Consider the following 8,839-nt stretch of genomic DNA (forward strand, 5'->3'; position numbering starts at 1 on the left):
GGTTCATGCCATTCTCCTGCCTCAGCCTCCCGAGTAGCTGGGACTACAGGCGCCCGCCACCATGCCCGGCTAATTTTTTGTATTTTTAGTAGAGAGGGGGTTTCACCGTGTTAGCCAGGATGGTCTCGATCTCGTGACCTCGTGATCTGCCCACCTCGGCCTCCCAAAGTGCTGAGATTACAGGCTTAAGCCACCGCGCCTGGCCATTTGCCTACTTTTTAATAGAATCATTTGTTTTTTTCTTGCAGATTTGTTTGAGTTTTTTTGCAGATTGTGGATATCAATCCTTTGTCAGATATACAGTTTGCAAGTATTTTATCCCATTCTGCAGATTTTGTATTTACTCTGTTTATTATTTATTTTGCTGTGCAGCAAGCAGCTTTTTAGTTTAATTAAGTACTATTTATTTATTTTTGTTTTGTTTCATTTGCTTTTGGGATCTTAGTCATAAATTCTTTATCTAGGCCGATACCTAAGATTTTTCCCTACGTCATCTTACAAAATTTGTATGGTTTTGGGACTTAAGATTAAAGTGTTTATTTCATCTTGAGTTAATTTTTGTATACAGTGAAAGATAGGGATTGTTTCATTCTTCTACATGTGGCTATGCAATTTTTCCATCTCCATTTATTGAATAGGGTGTCCTCTCCCCACTTTATGTTTTTGTCGGCTTTGTCAAAAATCAGTTGGTTGTAAGTATTTGACTTTATTTCTGGGTTCTCTATTCTGTTCCACTGCTCTATATGTCTCCTTTTATATCAGTATTGTGCTGTTTTGCTTACTATAGCTTTATAGTATAACGTGAAATTGGGTAATGTGATGCCTTCAGATTTGTTCTTTTTGCTTAGGATTGCTTTGGCTATTTGGGCTCTTTTTGGTTCCATATGAATTTTAGCATTGTTTTTTCTATTCTGTGAAAAACAGTGTTTGTATTTTGATAGAAATTACATTGATCTATCAATTGATTTGGGCAGTACAATTATTTTCACAATATTGATTCTTCCAACCCACGAGCATGGGATGTATTTCCATTTGTTTGTTTCCTCTATGATTATTTTCATTAGTGTTTTGTAGTTCTTCTTGTAAAGATCTTCCAACTCTTGGTTAATTAGGCTCTTAGGTAGTTTATTTTTTTGCTGCTATTGTAAATGGGATTGAGTTCTTGATTTGATTCTCAGCTTGGTAATTATTGGTGTGTGGCAGTGCTACAGATTTGTGGACATTGACTTTGTAACCTGAGACTTGCAATAAGGTTTTTGCTAATTTACGGCCTGGTGCTCAACACCTATGGCAAGGCTTGACACATAGTAGGTGTTCAATAAATGTTTGTGAAGCAAACAAATGAATACATGAACATCCCCCAGGCCTAAAGGCAAAGAACGGTGGTAATTTCTGACAAATCATTATTGCACATTCAAGTTTTTTCGAATGTGACTGTCCATTCTCATGCTAACAGAGAAAAAAGGACTTTCATGTGATGAAGAAGAAGAGAGCATTTCTTTCAGCCCCTCTTCGGTAAAGTCACAAATAATCTCTCAAAAGCCACTATGTATTTATTTGGTCTTTTTTTTTTTTTTTTGTAATGAAATGCCATGACGCTTCACCAGCTGGTTTTTGCAATGAAAAAAGATAACACATTGGGATTACCAGGAACAGATGTTGAAGAGGCCTAGAAATCTGATTTTTCCACATCAGGGACCCTGTTGTGTACTGAAATAAATTGACAGAGTTATTGGAAGTTAGATTGTTGGTTTCTTTGAGATTGCTTATTGCCTTGAAGAAGGGAGGGTAGGGAATGCCATCAGAATGGACAGTGCTGGAAGAGCCTCCAAAGGAAGCCTTTGCCTGCCGGGGTCTCCCTGCTGCTTTGGCACTAGCTCCATGTGGCACAGCTTTCCCCTACTCTGCGTGCTCATCCTCATCGTAAACCCACGCCCTGGGTAAACATGAATGGGGCAAGACAGACACATTTTATTCTGGTGCTTAATGAATGCCTCTCTTGACTGTTTTTCATCTTCTGAGTAAATGGCCTAGGCCTGGTGCTTTGGGATACAAAAACCATTTCAGTAATCCGTGTAGGGCAAAACATGTGGAATAAGGAGAGATCTCTGAGAGATCAACCAAATACCTCCCTAAGGAATTTGAACTCACAAGTGTGGTCACCGGGTAAGAAAACTGCTTTGATCTTCATTGAAATAATTTTCCTGGCTGGGCGCGGTGGCTCAAGCCTGTAATCCCTGCACTTTGGGAGGCTGAGATGAGCGGATCACAGGGTCAGGAGATCGAGACCATCCTGGCTAACATGGTGAAACTCCGTCTCTACTAAAAAATACAAAAAGCTAGCCGGGCACGGTGGCGGGCGCCTGTAGTCCCGGCTACTCAGGAGGCTGAGGCAGGAGAATGGTGTAAACCTGGGAGGCGGAGCTTGCAGTGAGCTGAGATCTGGCCACTGCACTCCAGCCTGGGTGACAGAGCGAGACTCCGTCTCAAAATAATAATAATAATAATAATTATAATTATAATAATAATTTTCCTTGTGGAAAGAAAGAGACATCCTGTCTATGTGGGAAGGTTTTCTTTCCCTTTTTAACAAGATTGTTCTCTGTCATTTCTTCAACTTCTAATTGAAGCATAATGTCCATACTGGAAGTGCACAAATCATAACCATATAATTTGATAGATTCACATAAAGCCAACACAGCCACGGAACTACTACCTAGATTATCAGAGTGAATGTGACCGGCGCTCTGGTCCTTTTACCTCATGCCCCTTTCCAGTCACCTCCCCCATGAAGGGTGGCCACTATCTTGTCTTCTAATACAATAGATGAGTTTTGTCTAGTTTTGAACTTAATGTGAGTGGAATCATGTAGCATACACTTTTTTGTGTGTTTCAGCTTCTTTCATTCAACACATTTGTGAAATTCATTTATATTGTTATGTATCATTGTAGTTCAGTTATTCTCATTGGCACAGAGTCATACGTTGGATGCATATACCACAGTTTATCCTTCTTACTTTTGATGGGTATTTGGGTAGTTTCTAGTTTCTTTTACAGTTATAGCTAATGCTGCTTTAAACATTTCTTTCCGTGAGCCTATGTACCCATTTCTATTGGGTATATTCCCAAGAGAGAAATTGCTGGGTCATAGGTTTGTGTATATCCCACTTTAGTAGACGCTACCAAACAGTTCTCCAAAGTGGTTGCACCAATTCACACTCCCACTGGCAGTGCACAAGAGCTCCGGGCTTCATTGTTTTGCTGTTGTATCGTCCTCCCCTATGCCTCTATCTTGGGTAACTTTCAGCCACTGCCACTGTGAATATCTGAGTGTGCCTTGGCAGGATTTCACTTGAAAAAGGCTGTTCTCTGGAACTGTCTTTCCTACTTTCTCTTAAGTACTTTCTGTAGCCACAGAAGTACAGACCGCTTAGCATCTGCTCAAGTACAAAACTGATCTTTACATAATGCTGGCTGGGATTGGGGGAAGTGCAACTGGAAGAAACCATTCTAGTCATTGAGCTTTGTTTTTCAGAATTATAGTCTTAAAATGTCCCTGATTCCCTGGATGTTAATGCTTGCAGAAGGAATAAGTGAGAGTTAAACTTTCCTTCTGAAAAAGAACATAAGTAGGGATTAAAAGAGAGTTATAAGAATCAGTAAGAATTACAGTTAAGGGTTGGACTGCCTGGGTTCAAATCGTGGCTTCATCACTTACCATGTGACGTTAGGCAAATTACTTGAAATCTCTGCTTCAGTTGCCTCAGCTGCCAAGCAGAGAGAATAGTAACATCTACGTCATAGAGGTAGATTTGTGAGGACTAAATGGATTAATACAGGTGTAGCTCTTGAAAGAATGCCTGTCATGTGGTAAGTGCTATGTGAGTGTTAGCTGTATGAAGTGCCTATCTTAAATCTTGAACCCTAGAAGTAGTTCCTGTGATGCCACAGAGTCATACATTGGGTACATATACCTACACTGCAGCTAATAGAAGTGTGAATTGGTGCACCCACTTTGGAGAACTGTTTGGCAGCATTTACTAAAGTGGGATATATACAAATCTATGACCCAGCAATTTCATTCCTAGGAATATACCAAACAAAAATGGGTACATAGGCACATGGAAAGAAATGTTTAAAGCAGCATTAGCTATAACTGTAAAAGAAACTAGAAACTACCCAAATGCCCATCAAAAGTCAGAAGAATAAACTGTCTTGTTCAAGTTCAATTGAAAGAGTATTCTCAGGAGGGGGAAGGCAGGAAGCAGGACAGGGCATAGGAAGGAGCTAAGGATGTGGTTGAGCTGGAGCCCAGCTTTAACCTGATTCCAGGGTGATTCTTGGAGCATAAATGACACCAGAGTTATCTTACCATGAAGCAAGGGGATTGACATTTTATACTCTTATGTTGGTCAGTCATTGGCTATGAGATGCCAGGGCTGGGGCACTTTGGACTGGGGACTCAGTTCCTGTTAGCTGAGGACAGTCCTCCAGAGAAGACTGCAGCTGTAAGCTCTCAGCAGTCAACAGCTCACAGCACCTGGAAGCTGGGTGCACCTGCCAAAAAGGGGATCTTGGCAGGGCAACAACACTGTTTATTTTTCATTGCCAGGCTTTTATTGTAGTGACAGCAGAAGAACTGCAAGGCCAATGATAAAGAACGTCTTTTAGAGGTAAGACACATACCTTCCTCGGCATTCTTTTTCAGGAACAGGACTGTCCACTTGTGCTCATGAGCCTGAGAAGTCTGTACCTGCAGATTAGTGATGAGCTTGTGAGTGTACCTGCTCCTCCAACAGCGGTTGCCTCTGTATAAGCTTAAAGCATTAAGGCTCCCCTTGTCATCATGTTCCTTCCACTCAAGCAGCCCCTCCCTTAGCCTTGCTTCTTGGGATACTTACCTTTCTAGACCAATACTTTTAATCTAAGTTTTTCTCTGCCTTCTGACCATCTCTATTCCTGTGAGGGAAGTGAAAAGAAATGTACAAAAGACATCATCATTTATTGGAGGCTCACTGGCTCCTTGATCTGTTTGCTTGGCAGTGAAATGTCACCACACCAAGAGCTCATGACTTAATCAGCATTTATATAATCTGCCCCTCTCTTTGGGAGATGAAGCCAGTGAGCTCTGCTAGATGCATGTTTGATTTCTAGGAGGTATTTCTGCTGGCCGTGACTCTCTCAGTATCCAGCTCTCCACTTGCACAGAACAAGGCAACATTAAAGCAAGCTGAGTCACTCTGTAGACAAATAGGAAGGCACTTACTTCCCTGTCTCTGCTCCTGGGGAATGCTGGGAGAGCCTGTGAACACCCCGGCACTAGTGGAGCTGGAAGTTTTAAAGTACTACATGAAAAAACCAGACTCACACTAACATACAGGTTTCCTAATTTCAATTCAACAAAGTGGGAGAGGTGCACCTCAGCCTACCTGGGAGGTAAAATCTGGGAAAGGAAACTAGAATGTACAGTGGCACTAAGCTGAAATCTGCAACATGTACCATTTCCAAGCATTGGTTTGTTAGATAGTAAGTAGTTCATTTGCTCATTCATTCATTCAACTGATTGGTATTCAGCAACTATCCTCTATGCGTCAGTTTCTGTGCTCCATGCTGGACCTATCAAGGAAATTAACCACAAAACAAATAATTGTAATTGTAATAAGTATTATAAAGGGCCAAACCCAGTAGGAATTGGGAGCTCTAGCATATTGCTTACTACTACCAGGAGAGAATTTGGGAAGATTTTTAGCATAGGGACTACTATTTCTGACACACATGAAACCTTGTAGGTTCATCAGAAGGCCAAAACCAAAAAGGTTAAAAAATAAATTCCTGGATTCCAGTGCTTTGCATGCAATGAATGACTGCACAGATGCCTGCCAGTTCATTCACACAATCATGTGACAGACATCTGAACACTTCCAGGACACACCAACTGGACGGACTCATTTTTGATTCCTCAAGTATAGTCATGTGCCACATCATGACATTTCAGTCAAGACAGATTGCATATACAACAGTGGTCCCATAAAAGTATAATGGAGCTATATGATGCAGTAGGCTATATCATCTAGGTTTGTGTGTGTAAACTCTATGATGTTCACACAACGACGAAATCACCTAATGATGCATTTCTCAGAGTGTGTTCCCACCCTTAAGCGATGAATATCTGTAGTAACATTTTTGCATTCTGTATCAAGGGCATCATCCCTTTCTTCTATCTTCCCTGTGCTACTCTGCTCAGATATACCTGAAGATCAGCTGGGTAGGTTAGAATTTAAAAGAAAACCCTGATGGAAGAAGAAAATGATTCCATCAAAAAAAATTGCTAATCGTGTTTTCTAGACCTTTTCCCCAAGGAGGTTTTCAAGCAAGCGGTGAATTTTCATGTGCAAAACAGGAGAGCTTGTTTATGTCTTTAACCTTGATGAACAACAGGAGAGCTGGCCAATGTCCGTGTGATTGTTGGTCACTATGTGACTCAGTGGTCAAAACAAAACCCATGGGACCTGACTCCTGAGGCCCGTGCTTCACTATCAGCCATAACTTCCTCATTTCTTTTTATGGCTGGTGAATTTAGCCTTTTAGATAGCATTGCATGAAGCTAGCACAATCATCAGTTCAGCATTTGAGCTAAATGGAGGCAGCATAGGCCAGATAGGTAATGTAATATAGTAGCACAGCGGCAGCAAGAGCAGCAGTAGTAATAGTGATAGCAGGAGTAGGAGTAGTAATCATATTGTGTGTGTTGTGCCCTGTACTTAGCACTTGTCCGCATTATCTTGTTTAATTCTCTCAATGGTCTCAGGATATATGTACAGGTGACCACCCACATCCATAGTTCCACATCTGCGGATTCAACCAAACTTGGATAGAAAATATTTTTTAAAATAACAATACAAAGATAAAAATAATACAAATTTTAAAAACCAGTACAATGTAACAATCACTTTGGGAAACTGAGGTCGGAGGATCATTTGAGGCCAGTAGTTTGAGATCAGCCTGGTCAACATAGTGAGATAGCATTTACACTGTATTAGGTATTATAAGTAATCTAGAAATGACTTCAAGTATGCAGGAGGATATGCATAGGTTACATGCAAACACTAAGCAATTGTATATAGATTTTGGTATCCATGGGAGGTTCCGAAACCAACCCTCCACAGACACCAAGGGACAACTGTGTTGGTATTTTTGTTCAACAGAGGTCAGCTAACTTGCCCAGGGTTACAATGGTTTAAGTGGCAGACTCAGAACTGGAATCAAGATCTTTCTGACCACAAGATTTATTTTCTTATTTCAATTCATCATCTCTCAAGAAAGTGAGCTTTGGCATAAAAGAAAAATAAAACTGCCAGTTAAAACTCTATGACCATGGTGAGGATATTCAAACATTTTGTCCTTTGGTTTTCTTCTCTGCAAAATGAAAATAGCTCAGAAGGGTTGTGAAAACTATATGGATTAATTAATTTAAAATCTCTGGCACATAGTAGGCACTTAATAAATGTTAGTTTCCTTCCTTTTTGAGAAAGCCACTTGGATTCCTTTGCAAGATGGGAATCAAGGAGGCATTAGCTCAAATTGAAGCTTTTTAGAGATCTGAAACTAATACTGCCTGAGTTTTTCCAACTCCAGAAGGAGGCTAGTGAAATAGCACAGCCCTCAGCCTGGTGGCCTGTTACTGAGTAAACCCTGATGGGAAATGGTGGCGGGGGACTACTTCTGTTAAACACGGTAGCTGATATGCAAATATAAGCCATTGTATTGCCATATAAATATTCAGTTTGTGTGATACTATAGTTACTTTGAGAGAAGAGAACTAAAAAAACTCAAGCTGTAGGCCACTGAAATTGTTCATTTTTGGTAAAAGAGATTCTGGCAGTTCGAGACTCCATCCATGATTGATTGTTGAAGCTTCCAGAGAGTAAGTCCAATGACTCTGCATCTCCTGTACTATGATTGGGCACTGAGTCACGCTCCCAACCCCACCCTGGCCCTCTATGGCACTCCCCAACTGGCATTCCTGCAAGCTTTCCAAACCAAGACACAGTCATACTTCCCACAAACCTGCTTAGGGCTTCCTGTGACAGCGGACACTTGAGGAGCGCTTGGTCAAGGCTTAGGTTTAAGTCATGGTTTTGCCTCAAGGGAAATGAAACTCCTATCAGTCTTGCTCATGAGTCTTTTTGAAGAACCAACTTTTTTTTTTTTTAAGTTCAGGGGTACATGTGCAAGTTTGTTATATAGGTAAACTTGTGTCATGGGGTTTTGTTGTACAGATTATTTTGTCACCCAGATATTAAGCCTAGTGTACCGATAGTTATATTTCCTGATGCTCCCCCTCCTCCCACCCTCTTTCCTCTGATAGGCCCCAGTGTCGTTGGAACCAACTTTTCACTTCTTGAGTTTCTCTATTGTCTGTTTATGTTCTTCTGCTTATCTTTATTATTTCCTTCCTTTTGCTTTCTCTGAATGTAATCTGTTGTATTTCTCTTCTTGGAATAAATAATGACATTGCTAACTTTTAGCTTTATTTCCTAATTTATGAATTTGAAACTATACATTTCCCTGTAAGCATAGCTTTGACTGCACCACACAAGTTTTGCTATGCTATATTTTCATTATTACTCAGTTCAAAGTTTTTTTTCTAATCCTTATTGGGATTTTTTTTTTTTTTTTTTTTTTTTTTATCTAGGAATTATTTAGAGCTATAATACTTACGTTCCAAATATTAGGGGACTGCAAGTTATATATCCTTAAATTGCTTTTTAGTTTAATCTAGCTGTGGTCAGGGAACATACTCTAAGTGATCTCAGTTGTTCAAAATTTGTTCTGATGT

Source organism: Mandrillus leucophaeus, unplaced genomic scaffold, assembly GCF_000951045.1.
Source record: "Mandrillus leucophaeus isolate KB7577 unplaced genomic scaffold, Mleu.le_1.0 Scaffold209, whole genome shotgun sequence".
NCBI classification, from domain to species: Eukaryota; Metazoa; Chordata; class Mammalia; order Primates; family Cercopithecidae; genus Mandrillus; species Mandrillus leucophaeus.